The 13,742-nt window shown below is 45.8% G+C and overlaps 1 protein-coding gene across 1 annotated transcript in view; it reads left to right on the top strand.

Moving 5' to 3' along the window:
- The first annotated feature begins 5,254 nt into the window (after positions 1 to 5,254).
- The window catches only part of RNF182 (ring finger protein 182), a 63,651-nt gene continuing 55,163 nt past the window's right edge, over positions 5,255 to 13,742 (top strand). Inside the window, exon 1 of the mRNA XM_060614760.3 lies at positions 5,255 to 5,349. The gene's annotated coding sequence lies outside the window, so the exon portion shown is untranslated. The remainder of the gene's footprint in view (positions 5,350 to 13,742) is intronic.

The following is a 13,742-nucleotide window of genomic DNA, read 5'->3' as shown; positions in this document are numbered from 1 at the left end:
CTCCTGGGGCTATTGGAGGAGAGGAATTTGTGAGTTCTGAGTTTTCAGCTTCTATCGATTCGGCAGCGTGTTTGTTTCACTTTTTCAAGCCTTCTGAATGGCTGGAGCTGAGTGTTCCTAATCAAGTTTCGAAACTATCCAAGAAAGGGGCGCCTGGGTGGCTCAGTGGATTGAGCATCTGACTCTTGATTTCAGCTGAGGTCATGATCCTGAGGTCATGATCCCGAGGTCATGGGATCGAGCCCCGTATCAGGCTCCACACTAAGCGTGGAGCCTGCTTAAGATTCTCTCCCCCCCACCCCCTGCTCATGCTCTCTCTCTCAATAAATAAATAGATAGATAGATAGATAGATAGACATCCAGGAAGAAAACAGATTTTAAGACATAGACAACAGAAGTAAGTATGTTTTTCATTTGTTTTGAATGTGTTCATATCACCTTATTAAACAACGTCAGAACATGACCAGAAGGCAGGGTTTGAGGAGTTATTGCTTAATGAGCCTGTAGTGAGGAAACACTGATGTTTGCTTTTTTTCTCTGCCTATTCCAAAACTCGTGGCTTAGTGGAATGAAACATATGTGAGTTCAAGCTCTCAAATGATTTAAAGATATTTCTTAGTGTGTGGTTAAGAGTCTAGTAATTCTGCTAATAAATACCTACATGACCTTGTACCCAATATGAAACGAATATTAGCTATTATTATAGCTAATTATTATTATTAATATATATATTATATAATATACAATATTATATATTATTATATAATATTAATATAATAATATTATAATAATTAATATTATAATAAATTATTATTATAGTTTATAATTGAGAAAAGAATAAGGATTTGGGGAGATATATTCCAAACTATTAGAACAGAAACATTTTTATACAAAGGCTTTCGGAGCAATATCTTATTTATTTTGTATAGTAGAGATCTGATGATAATAAGCAGAATATAAACCACTTAAGGATACTTGTTGCATTGTGTTAAACCTGGAAATTTTAATATTTATCGAAATTCTCATGAACGCTGATCTGGTAATTTGAAACTTCTTATTTATTTTGCTAACTTAAAATAGACCAAAATATCTCTTTGATTTTGATAGTAATTTTATAACCAGTTCAGAGTTGAGGAGAATCAAATTTTGATGGCTCAGCCACAGTTGCAATCAGCTTATTTAAAGGAAGGTGAAAGATTTCTTATAAACATAGACTCACCTGAACTGAGGGTTAATAGACTAAGTGACAGAGCTGACAAAGTATAAGGGAAAAAAAAGCCTACAATTTACTCAGCATTTATATGACAAGGTATTACAGAGTTTTTCACTCATTTGTTTGTCTCATTCTTACAACTCAGCGAGGCAAGCACCATTATTACACCCATTTTACAGATGTGGAAACTGAGGACCAGTTGCATTAAACTGTTTGTCCATGTCGTGGAACTAATAAACAGGAAAGCTGGGATTCAGGCCTGGGTCTGAGAGCCTGCAGCCCGCTTTGGATTCTGCATCTCCCTCTCTCTGCCCCTCTCCCGCTTCAGCGTCTGTGGTAAATTCTTTCTAAAATATAAGCAAATGATGGGGCGCCTGGGTGGCGCAGTCGGTTGGGCGTCCGGCTTCAGCCAGGTCACGATCTCGCGGTCCGTGAGTTCGAGCCCCGCGTCAGGCTCTGGGCTGATGGCTCGGAGCCTGGAGCCTGTTTCTGATTCTGTGTCTCCCTCTCTCTCTGCCCCTCCCCCGTTCATGCTCTGTCTCTCTCTGTCCCAAAAATAAATTAAAAAAAAATAAAAAATAAAAAAAAATAAAATATAAGCAAATGAGCTAATGTTTGTATATAACATCTTTTCTAATCGGTTGACATTATTTAACATAAGTTGCTATATGACGGCACATCTATGAATTGGGAGGCATTAATTATATATATATATATATTTAATGTTTATTTATTTTGAGAGAAAGAGAGAGACAGAGTATGAGCCGGGGAGAAGCAGAGAGAGAGGAAGACACAGAATCTGAAGCCGGCTCCAGGCTCCGAGCTGTCAGCCCAGAGCCTGATGCGGGGCTTGAACTCACGAACCGTGAGATCATGACCTGAGCTGAAGTCGGACGCTTAACCGACTGAGCCACTCAGGCACCCCAAGCATTAATTATATTTTAACTAAAAATTAAGAAGAATAGATAACTTTGGATTTCTTGATGATACTTTAAGAAGACACTCCTAAAACAAGGCTATCCAATACGCCGCATATGTACTTTTTAACATTCTAGTAGCCACGTTATAGTGAAAAGAAACCCATGTAATAATTTTAATGTTTTGTTCAACGGAACATATTAAAAACATTCCGACACATAAATATTCTTAATGAGGTATTTGGGGGTTATTGTTCCCAGTCTTTGAAATCTGGTGTGTATTTTGCACTTCCTGAACATGCCAATTTGGACTGGCCCCATTTCAAGGGTTCACCAGTCTCACGTGGCTGGTCGTGGCTACTAAATTGGACAGTGCAGCTCAGGAAAATCTTTTTAGGAAAGCAAATTCACTATTTTAGGTATCTCAAAAACGGTGACGATAAGAAAGGCTTAGTCATGCATCCACACAAAAATTTCTCAGCTTCAGCACCTTCATTTCCAACTTAACTAATTGGATTAATGGCCACCCCTTAACCTGTTCAAATGGCATCCCCTGGCAGGTACGGTGGAATATTCTAGAAGGACAGTTTCCTTGCAAGTTTGTCATTTGGTCTAAAAGCTAGAATGGAGCTGACCTGAAGGTAAAACGAAATCTCCTTGGGGAAAGTGAATGTCTGTAAGAATACCTCACAGAATAAGGCAGGACCAGGTCACTAAGGAATTCACTGACTGTGGACCCAAAAGTGGACTTTTCCAGGCTTTTAGCATCTGAGAGCGGGGCTGGCCAACTAATTGGCCCTTCACTGTATTCAGTTCTCAACCAGGCAGTAATGTATATGTCAACATACATTAGTAAGGGACTTTTTGAAAAATTCTTCATTGAAAACGAGATCAAAAAAAAAAAAAAAAATCAAACAGACCAAATGATACTGAGTTGTATGTGGTAACAACTGAGAGTTCTTTCAGTTCTTACCATAGTTTCAAAGACAACTACTGGTATGTATTCTTCCAGACCTTTATCTATGAGACTGTGTCTATGTGTCTGTCTGTCTATTATCTATCACCTATCTATCTAGAAATTCTTTTGCGCAGAAATGGGATCACCCCACACACATGTTCTGTAGTCCCTCTTTTTTTTTATGTTTATTTATTTTGAGAGAGCACGTGAAAGCTCTCGTGAGCAGGGGAGGCGCAGAGAGAGAGAGAGAGAGAGAGGAAGAGAGAGAGAGAGAGTCCTAAGCAGGTTCTGTGCTGTCAGCACAGAGGCGGACACAGGGCTCAATCTCATGAACTGTGAGATCATGACCTGAGCTGAAACCAAGAGTCGGCTGCTTAACCGACTGAGCCATCCAGGTGCCCTGATTTTAAAATAAGAAATCAGTATCTTTCCGTGTATCTTACATATTTTATTATTTGCAATGACTGCATAGTATTATATGCTATGAATGTGCCAAATTTCTTTAGCCACATGACTGTAGGTGGATGTACAAGTTACTTCAAATTTCTGCTATTACAAAACTGCTTCATGGCACATTCTTGTACCTTTACAATTGCACGCTTGTATATCTGTGCACGACAGATTTCCAAGAATAGAGATAGCAGGGTGAAAGGTATCTTAAATTTAAATTAAATTTACAGGTAGCTTAAATTTTGACGAATACTGCAAAACTGCCTGACAGCCTATGACAAGCCCTTGTCTCCTGACTTCATCTGGAAACACCAATGTTCCTGTTACAGGAAAGTGGCCAGCCTTCCCAAGGAACAAGCTGTTTCTACTCTCCACCATAAAATGGATCTTATATTTCCATTAATTAATATGTGTGGTTTCAATTGGTAATAACATTGTTCTGCTTTACAGCTTCTCAGACAGGTAGCAAACCCAGAAAACATCAGCCACCCTGGATTTTTTTTTTTTTTTATTTAAGTTATTGACATTCCTTTGGTGATTCACAAATGCCAGAAAATAAATGCCATGCTCCCTGGGGCCTAAATGAAGATACTGTGGGTTTTGGATTCAGTAAATGATCTTTTAAGAAAACATTGTATGGGGCGATGACTCACCCCACGTAGCTGTCCTCTAGCTCTGTCCTTTAGAGGAAGCCTTCCTGTGGGTCTGCTAGTACTTTTCCTCCCTCTTCAAGAATTTCCTTAAGAAGGGACGCCCAGCAGGTGCCAAGGTCAGCCTCGCCGCGGTTCCCTTCCCCGGAGCACCATGCCACGGTCCGTAGTGCATGGCCGGTGGTTGGCGCAGAGTAAGCCGGCGCTCATGGTAGATGCTCAGCAGTCACAGCCAGTAGCCCAGCAGTGGCAGCAGCCGGGGATTCACGATGCAGCCTGAAAGTTGAGTTTTGGCTCGTGAGGTTACAAGTGTATCCTGTGTTTATAATGAAACACAAGGCCCCCCTCCCGCCTCTCCCACTGGAGCCCTCCACAGGACTGAGGCGCTGTTTGGAGGGAGTGAAAGCAGACCCAGGTGGGGCGATGTCGGGGAAAGAGGGGGAGGAGGAGGAGGAGGAGGACGTTGGGTGTCCCTTGGCAGCTCCACGCAGGCTGCGGCAGTGGCAACAGGAGCTCGGGTACCAGTTGCTCAACACTTTATCAGTTTGCACTGCTCCTTCTCTCTTCAGTGATTTTCCATTTTGAGGGTACAGCTCCATAGAGGAAAGGTGTGGTGGTGGTGGTGGTGGGGGGGGGGGGGGGGGCGGTGGCTCGGGATGTCCAGTGCGGGAAATCAAGGTTGGGGGGGGTGCCCGCCTGCTAGGACGGAAACAAGAATTGGCTGTGGGCTCGCTCCCCTCGGTCCCCTTCCCCTGTGGCCCGGGCGAGACACACGATTTGGCGAGGGAGACGAGAGAGGGGCGTGTTTGGGGTGGCGGCGGTTCCAGGCGGGAGGGGGGGGGGTCCTTGCCCCCTCGGAGCACCCAGACTGCGGAGGAGGAGGAGGAAGAGGAGGGCGGGGGTCCAGGCGGCGGCCCCGCGCGCCCGGGACCCCGGCTGCCCTGGGGTCCCCACCGGGCCCGGGGGCCCCCTGGCGGTTGCCATGGTGACGCAGGGTCGGCGGCTCGGCGCAGTGGAAACAAAGCGGCCCGCCCGCTCCTCGCCCGAGCTCCTCCTCCGCGGGCGCCTCCCTCCCCCCCGCCCCCCGCCTCTGGCCCCGCCGCCGCCGCCGCCGCCGCCGGAGCGGCTCCCGGCCCCGCCGCCGCCGTCGCCGCGGGCCAGGTAAGCGAGCGAGCGCGCCCGCGGCCGGTGGGGGAGGGGAGGCTGGGGCGGGGCGCCCGCGGGTGGGGGGGGGGCGCCCGCCGAGGGGAGCGGGCTCGGGCCCGGCCGCGCCCGGGTCCCCGAGGGGCGCGTCCCCCGCCGGGCTCCGGCCGGCTGCGCCCCCGACGCCGCGGCCTCCCGCGCCCCGCGCCCCGCGCCGGCGCCTCCAGCCCGGCCGCCCGCGGCCCCGGACGGCGGCCGGCAAGGCGGGCAGAGCCTCCGCGGGTGGGCGCGCCGCTGGGGCCCCGACGGGGTGCGCGGCGCGGGGCTTCCCGAGCGACGGGGCGGGGGCGGGCGTCCCCCGGTTTTGCCGGTGTGGCGTGTTCGCGAGGCTTTGGGGGAAAAAAGATGGGACGCCGTTTCCCTTTGGACTCGCCCGGTGGACTTGCTAACCGATCCTCTCCGAGGACGGGATGGGAGGCTCGCAGGGGCGGGCAAGCCAGGCGGTGTTGTTGTTGTTGTTGTTGTTGTTGAACAGTCTCTGGAAAGCGAGCCCGTGCTTAGGTGCCCCTGCCCGGTTTGGTGCTTCCGAAGTTCCTTTGGGTTTTGAACATAACGACCTTTATCTTTGCAAGGTGTAGTCGCTAAACCTGCAACCGAACGGGAAGGGCAGCCCGGGTTTCCCATCCGGCGGTACCCGAGTTCCTGGCGGGACCAGTACTTTGCGGGGTAGATCCTTGGCCCCCTGGGGGGCGGGGGGCATTGTTACTGTTTCTGGAAGGTATTGTGTTCGCGCTTTAAGGGACTGCAAAATGCCTCGCGTTTCTCTGCGTGAGGGAGCAGCTCGGAGCGGCTCCCGAGGCAGGTGTAGCGGCCGGTGTTTGCACCCGGGCGTTAAGGGCGGGGAGAGAGTGAAGATGCGGTTGCCAAGGGCGTGAGGGTACCGCTCGGGGGAATTGCTCAGGTGATGGGTGCATGCGTCCTTTCTCAAGGGCCCCAAGCCTTGCCATCATTTCGTGATACTTAGCTTGTGGCAGACACAGGGAAGGAATTAAAGATACGATTGTAAAGACGGCGTTGGGGCTACTTAGGCAACACGTGTGATACTGGGAAAGAAACCTCGCCGATCCATCCGGAAGGCAATAATATATTGACATTGTTTATCTTCATTGGGGAGCGACGTCGACTGGGAACTGGGAAATGTTTCAACTTAAGTTGTTGCTCCCAACTTAGTAAAATAATACACAAGTTGGAGTAGATGAGTTAGAGAACATTCTGCGGAGTGCAGGAAATTGTGTCTTTGCTCTTTTAAAAGGTAGTTGGTGAAAAGAAACGGGTGGCACGGATCATTTTGCATTGCAGTGAAGTTGATTAGAATTATGGCTATTAAAGCTACTTGAGCTTTGAGGCGTGAAGTGATTAATAATATCCCCTCTTCCTCCTCGTGGGATTTCAACACCTGTTAGCCTGCTGATTACCAGGTTTCCAAGTCGGTTTGTGTTTGCCAGCAATCGTAAGTGATGTTACTTCATTAGAAGATTGTATCGAAGACTGAAAGACGAAGTTGCCACAACAATTTGCAGGTTCTTTCACAACCGGGGGTGGTTTTTGAAACTGATTTTACCTGTAGAGTGATTCACAGCTGCCGTGCTTAACGCTCACTGATGGTGGCAACGAGTCGGTAGTGAGATGTGAGGTCTGTTTTTTTTTTTTTTTTTTAAATTTTTTTTTAACGTTTATTTATTTTTGAGACAGAGAGAGACAGAGCATGAACAGGGGAGGGGCAGAGAGAGAGGGAGACATAGAATCGGAAGCAGGCTCCAGGCTCTGAGCCATCAGCCCAGAGCCCGATGCGGGGCTCGAACCCACGGACCGTGAGATCGTGACCTGAGCTGAAGTCGGACGCTTAACCGACTGAGCCACCCAGGCGCCCCGTGAGGTCTGTTTTGAGAAGGTAACCAGGAGAGAAAATCAGTATTTTCTCATTGAGGCGTGAAAGGCAAACAGAATATTGAAGCCTAGACACACGATATAGACACGGGAGGGAGTTTCTGGCTTTGTAGTAAAAATCATGATTTCTCCTGCGTGTTCGGGGGTACCAAGATTATAGCTTTATCCGGATACCTGTTAGCAAATCCAGCATTCTAGTGCAAGGCTTCTGGACCTGCTTTTCAGCCAGATGGAGCCCTCACGGTGGGTTCTAACCTCAGTAGTTAACGTGGTGGCCCTTAGCTTGTATTCTCAAGAACGGAGATACAACCCACTGTTGGCTCAGCACCACGAGGACTCCTGTTTTGCCTTTGCTGCTAACTCACACAAGGCACAAGATTCAACGGAGTCTGGCATTTCTAAAGCTGTCTGTCTTTCTGCCAAAAAGTGAGGTCCGTAAACATCAGGAATAAACAGTCACGGACTGCACGTACCGCTTTGTACTGGTTTGTCTCCACCAGTGTCTGAAGCACGAGATGGAGCTGTTGTCGGGGCGGTGAAAGAGAACTTGGCGTGCTCGTGTATGTTGCTGGCATTCCGAGGTACGTGCGTCCCCAGATGATGACAGAAAAAAGCAGTTGTGAGATCCTGAGGGTCTCCTTAGGAAATAAATGCACGTGGAAAGTGTGCTTTATGTCCTTGGTTTAGCTTAGCCACCTGGTGGACGTAGAAAACAGCCCAGCGCGTCCTCAGGTGCAAAAAACCCTACTTGTCCCTCCCGCTTATTCATAGGGGTGTGACTCTTGCGCATTTCTAGCCCGAGGACTCTGTATTTTAGGGAGTACGGCTGGTCCTAGTTTTTGGTATAAGTTGTAAAATAGGGTCTGATCACTGTAATCACAGCCCTTGTCCTACAAGAGGGATTCTGTACCTTAACTTACCAAGCATGTCCACAGCTATGAGACAAACCGCGGAATGTTCTTGTTGAAGTTAGGATGAACATACTCGTGACATTGAAAGTCCGTTTGTTTTGTAACCACGTGAGCCTGCATGGGCAGCAGAAGGCCACGGAAGCCTTTATTGCCTGTTTCTGGGTCAACGTTCTCTTGCAGTTTCTAGTAGCAGTGTGCTGACTGGTTCGTAATTTGGCATCTAGTACAAAGTGTTGTAGCATTTATAAAAGCGCATTTGTGAAGGCCGATAGGTTTTGAATGGTGTCTTCGTTACCAAAACACTCAGGCTCAGATCTGTGCCTGGGGGTGAGTAATGTGGTCCCTGAGACTAGCTCGAGGAAGAGTGCTATAAATATAAGGTTCACTGACCTGCTGTGCATGGTGGGTATTGATCGGAACTGTGATCGGAACTGTGGTGCTGAGAAGCGGCATGGGAGACGCATGGTGGTGGTGACAGGAAGTGGCGTTCTGGGTTATGGAAGTGTTCTGGAATCCGTGGAAGTGTAGCATAGATTATCACCAGTGATTGACGGAGATTGAGAAATGTTTGTTGGGCGTAGGTCTCTCTTTTCGTGTTCCCCGTTAAAATGAAGATCCCACGTCTTTGTTAAACCACTTTGTAAACCACAGAGCTTGGGGATAATATATACGTTTCTACTGTCTGCCACTTGGAGTGTTACAAATACAGCTCTAGGTCAATGATTGATTTCCTTACCTGCCAGTTATTGGTAGCAATTACGCAGTACAGTTTTGGACATCAGTCAACAAATGGTTATCAGGTGTTTCCTTCTATATATTCTGTGTTGCTTGATCAAAGGCATCCGAACCCTTATGGATGAGGAATTACTTGTTTCCAACTGTTATGATTATTTCTTTCATTTCCGAGTTCATTATGTGCAATAACCAAATGGTCTCCTTTGGCCTAGTTTTCAGCCTCCTTTTTATTCTAAATTAAAAAAAATGCATATTTATTTATTTTGAGAGAGAGAGCGTGCGTGCAAAAGCACGAGGAGCAGAGGGAGAAGGAGAGAGAGACTCCTAAGCAAGCTCCATGCTCAGTGCAGAACCTGCTGCGGGGCTCGATCCCACAACTGCGAGATGATAACCCGAGCAGAAATCAAGAGCCAGACACTTAACTGACTGAACCACCCAGGCATCCCGAGCCTTCTTTGTCTTATGGGGAAAAGTCACCAGTTAATGCCTTGATGATTTTTAAATAATTTTATATCCCCAGAGCTTTAAAAACATGATTTGGCTAATTTGTTATTCAACCAGAAGAATATTTAGAGGCTTAGTTTATAGTAGTGCGTATTAAAAAAAAAAAAAAAGCCCAGGGGCGCCTGGGTGGCTCAGTCGGTTAAGCATCCGACTTCGGCTCAGGTCACCATCTCGTGGTCCGTGAGTTCGAGCCCCGCGTTGGGCTCTGGGCTGATGGCTCAGAGCCTGGAGCCTGCTTCCGGTTCTGTGTCTCCCTCTCTCTCTGCCCCTCCCCTGTTCATGCTCTGTCTCTCTCTGTCTCAAAAATAAATAAACATTAAAAAAAAAAAGCCCAACCCATATTATAATCTGACATATCGGACGTTTACTGAGCTGTGTGGTGAATAGGAAAATTTGGCATCCTGTAGGGTGATGTATTGTGCATTTCCCTAAGTGTCTCACGTTAGATTTTTACCTTATGATGAGTAGAAGTAAAAGCCAAAGGACCATGAGGTAGAGTCTTCAATGAGTTAAAAGATGTTTAAAGGGAGTGTAATACACACTGAAAGCCTGCAGGGCATGATGGTCAAGGGGATGGGAAGAAAAAAAGACTTTGATGGCATTAATAATCTCTTTATCAGCTTATGGTCCAAACTCCTGAAGCAGTTACCGAAGGGCTGTTTCCATGGTTTTCAGAGGCTGGCCACTTCTACACCAGAGATGTGGGTCCTGGTCACCGATCCCCACCTTTTCCCCTGACTAACCAAAAAGCGACTCCCGTGAATTGTGACTAAGTGCACTTTGAATATTATAAGCCTCCAGTAAAGGTACAAGAATAGAGGGTTTGTGTGTGTGTGTGTGTGCGTGTGTGTGTGTGTGTGTGTGTGTGTGTGAGAGTATTATGTAATCTGATTGTTCCAGTAGACCAGTTAGATTAATCAAGACAGTACTGGAAGTATGAAACTATGTGTTTGTCTAACACATTTGATGTATTTAAGTGGGAAACTGTGTTTCTGAGTATCAGTCCATTAGGAACCTTCTTCCCTTTCTTATAACCGTAGTCCTTCAATGAAGACATGGCATTTTACACAATTCTATCACGCTGTGACATGTCAGGCATGGTTATATTGACGAATAGATGCTTACTCAAACTCTTGAATTGTAAATCTGCAATAAAAGGTTTCTGTGTGGTCTTGTCTGGCATTTCATCCTGTCGCATCCGGTTTTTCTCAGACCACGTTCAGTATGATTGACGTTTCATCTTTTTTCTGTCCATCAGTCACATCCTCACTAGGGCTTCTGATGGGGCAGATCCTGTGCGAAGCACTGCACAACTCTTAGCTTATTTTTAATGCTCACAGGAGCCCTATGCGGTAGGTACTTTTGTGGTCCCCAGTTTAAGATGGAGAAAACTGATGTGACCGCTCTCTGATGTATTCACCTAAAGGTACACAAAATACACCAGAATCCCAGCATTTTTTAAACAATTTTTTTATTATTTTTTTAATGCTTATTTATTTTTGAGACAGAGAGAGAGCATGAATGGGGGAGGGGCAGAGAGAGAGGCAGACACAGAATCTGAAACAGGCTCCAGGGTCTGAGCTGTCAGCACAGAGCCCGACGCGGGGCTTGAACTCACAGACCGTGAGATCATGACCTGAGTCAAAGTTGGAGGCTTAACCGACTGAGCCACCCAGGTGCCCCAATCCCAATGTTTTGATGGGAAGGAGTGCAGGCAGCTTTGCCTTTTTTTTTCAGTTCACTGGTGTGTGTGTGTGTGTGTGTCTGTCTGTGTGTGTGTAAAGTGTAGAAATGATGGCACTAATCGTTGTGGCACTCTGGCTTTTTTTCTTTCTTTTCAATGAAAAGAAACAAAGCCTAAAGTCACAAGAAGCTTTTGTTCGTAGCTTATTGTGACATGTATCAGGATTCTTTTCTGTGTATAGAAACTGGCAGAGATTGATTTGCAGAAAAGATACTTTCTGAAGGTAGTTGTCCTTTCATTATGGTTTGTATTCTGTACTAAAAGAATACATATTTTCTATGGTGTTGGCATGGAATATACCTGTAAATATATCTTTTGAGTGTTGGTCTATTTTGCGTTGCCTTTTGTGCGCTGTCCTCAATCTGGGCTCACCTGTTTTGTCCTTAGCTGACTTCCTGCCCCAAGGACTAAGTGATACTCCTTTTTTACTCTCTTCCAAGATAATTGTGTGTATACCTTAAAAAAAAAAAAAAATTGGCACGTTGTGTTGAAAGATACATAGGTCTGGTTTTTTTTTTTTGTTTCTTAGTTTTTTTTTTTTTTTGTGCTAGACTGTAAGCTTCTTAAGAACAACAACTATGTCTTAACTCATTTCCAAAGATCAGGTAGGTACGAGTATGCTTTTCTTAATTGAATACTTAAACGATTTTTTCTGTGACATAAAATTATTATGTTTTACTCTAGTTCCAAAGTCAGTAGTGAGAGCTTAAAAAAAAATCAATTTTAGGGCCTTAGGAAACTGACTCAAGTTTAATGTATCATTTGGGCACTATAAAATTAATTTGAGCTTTTAGTTACTTGAAATAGAACATTAGAAATCACATCACAATTCTGTTTCAACTTACTTGGATTTCTGATATTCATGCCTTAAAAGGTTATATATAAAAAGCTTAAAAAAATAGTAGCTAGCTTGTTGTGATGAGCACTGGGTGTTGTATGTGAGTGTTGGATCACTAAATTGTACACCTGAAATTGATCTTACACTGTATGTTAACTGGAATTTAAATGCAAACTTAAAAAAATAGCTAGCAGGGGCACCTGGGTGGTTCAGTCGGTTAAGCGTCTGACTTCGGCTCAGGTCGTGATCTCGAGGTTCAGGGTTGGAGCCCCCATGTGGGGCTCTGTACTGACAGCTCAGAGCCTGGAGCCTGCTTTGGATTCTGTGTCTCCCCCTCTCTCTGCCCCTCCCCCGTTTGCACGCTCCCGCGCTTTCTCTCTCTCTCTCTCTCAAAAATGAATAAACATTAAAAAAGTAGCTAGCATAATTTTATACTAGCAATTATGAACAAGCTTTTGATTATTCTAGTCAAAGAGCAAAAAAAAATGAATCTTTGAAAATCATTTACATTTGTTTTTACAATACTTTCAGTATTTTACCTCCGATCGCCCCTCCTCCACCCCATGTAAAGTGATTAAGAGTGATTAAGCATATTAACTTCAGTGATCCTTTCTTATTTAAGCTACGTGAAAAATAAGATGAAGTAAGGGACAAGTGTCCATGAAAGCAAGTCACGAGGCAGAGTTCTGTGGGTTCTTTTAACAAATATTCTAATAGCTACCATTTATTCAGTACTTCTTTGGTGCCGGGTAATTTATTAGTAGGCTACACAAGCAGTCTCTTTTGGTCTTCATAGTAACCCTTGTTTCCCCTTCAATAAAGTACTAATAAATAGCTTATACAGGGTTGCGTAGAGTTGGTAAATGTAAAACCATGATTTGTGTGGGTAAGTCACCATGTGAAGCTGCCTAGGGTTGCTCTGCTAATTCCTGGCAAAGAGTGCTTCCTACAGCATCGAAGATGCTTTTGTTGGTGAGCACTTTGGGAAGAGAGGCCGTTGAGGAAACCAAGAAGAATACATCCTTGTTTATGCTCACCACTGCAGACACCAGTGGGGGTTCTGGGGTAGAAGGAGGGGAGAATGTTTGCTCTCGATCTATTTTTAGAATTAAGACCAAAATTAATCGCGCTGTCTTCTGTCTCCTGAATTTATTTCGTTTTATTTTACACTGTGCCCCTGGATTGGGAATGTAACACAGAAAAGGGCCACGTGAGATGATCTAGATGAAAAGAAATGAAAACTCAGCATGTGTCGTGTCATATACCTCTGGGTAGGCTTCTCAGAGGGTCAGAGCAGCGTGTTCTTTGTTACGTGGGGGAGGTCCTTGTCTAGGATGCTGGAGGTCTGGATGAGGTTGAGAAGCCTTGTTCTTTGAACATGCCAAGCCTCCTACGGTTTTTAGACCTTAGCACTTCCGTCCACTTTGCTGGGGCTGCTTTCTCTCTAAACATTTGTGTGACTTTACCCCCTTGTTTCTTTCAGGTCTGTACTCTGATATTATCAGAGTGGCCTTCCTAAGCTCTCTGTACAAAATCGTGATCTTTTGGAGTGCCGGGGTGGCTCAGTCAGTTGAGTGTCCAACTTCGGCTCAGGTAACGATCTCACAGTCTGTGGGTTCAAGCCCCGTGTCTGGCTCTGGGCTGACAGCCCAGAGACTGGATCCCACTTTGGATTCTGTGCCTCCCTCTTTCTCTCTTCTCCTCCCTTGCTTGCACTCTGTCTCTCAAAAAC

The sequence above is a fragment of the Panthera onca genome, chromosome B2 (genome assembly GCF_046562875.1).
Source record: "Panthera onca isolate mPanOnc1 chromosome B2, mPanOnc1 haplotype 2, whole genome shotgun sequence".
Classification (NCBI taxonomy): Eukaryota; Metazoa; Chordata; class Mammalia; order Carnivora; family Felidae; genus Panthera; species Panthera onca.
Note: the sequence above shows the minus strand (reverse complement) of the source record. Positions and strands in the feature narration are given on the sequence as shown.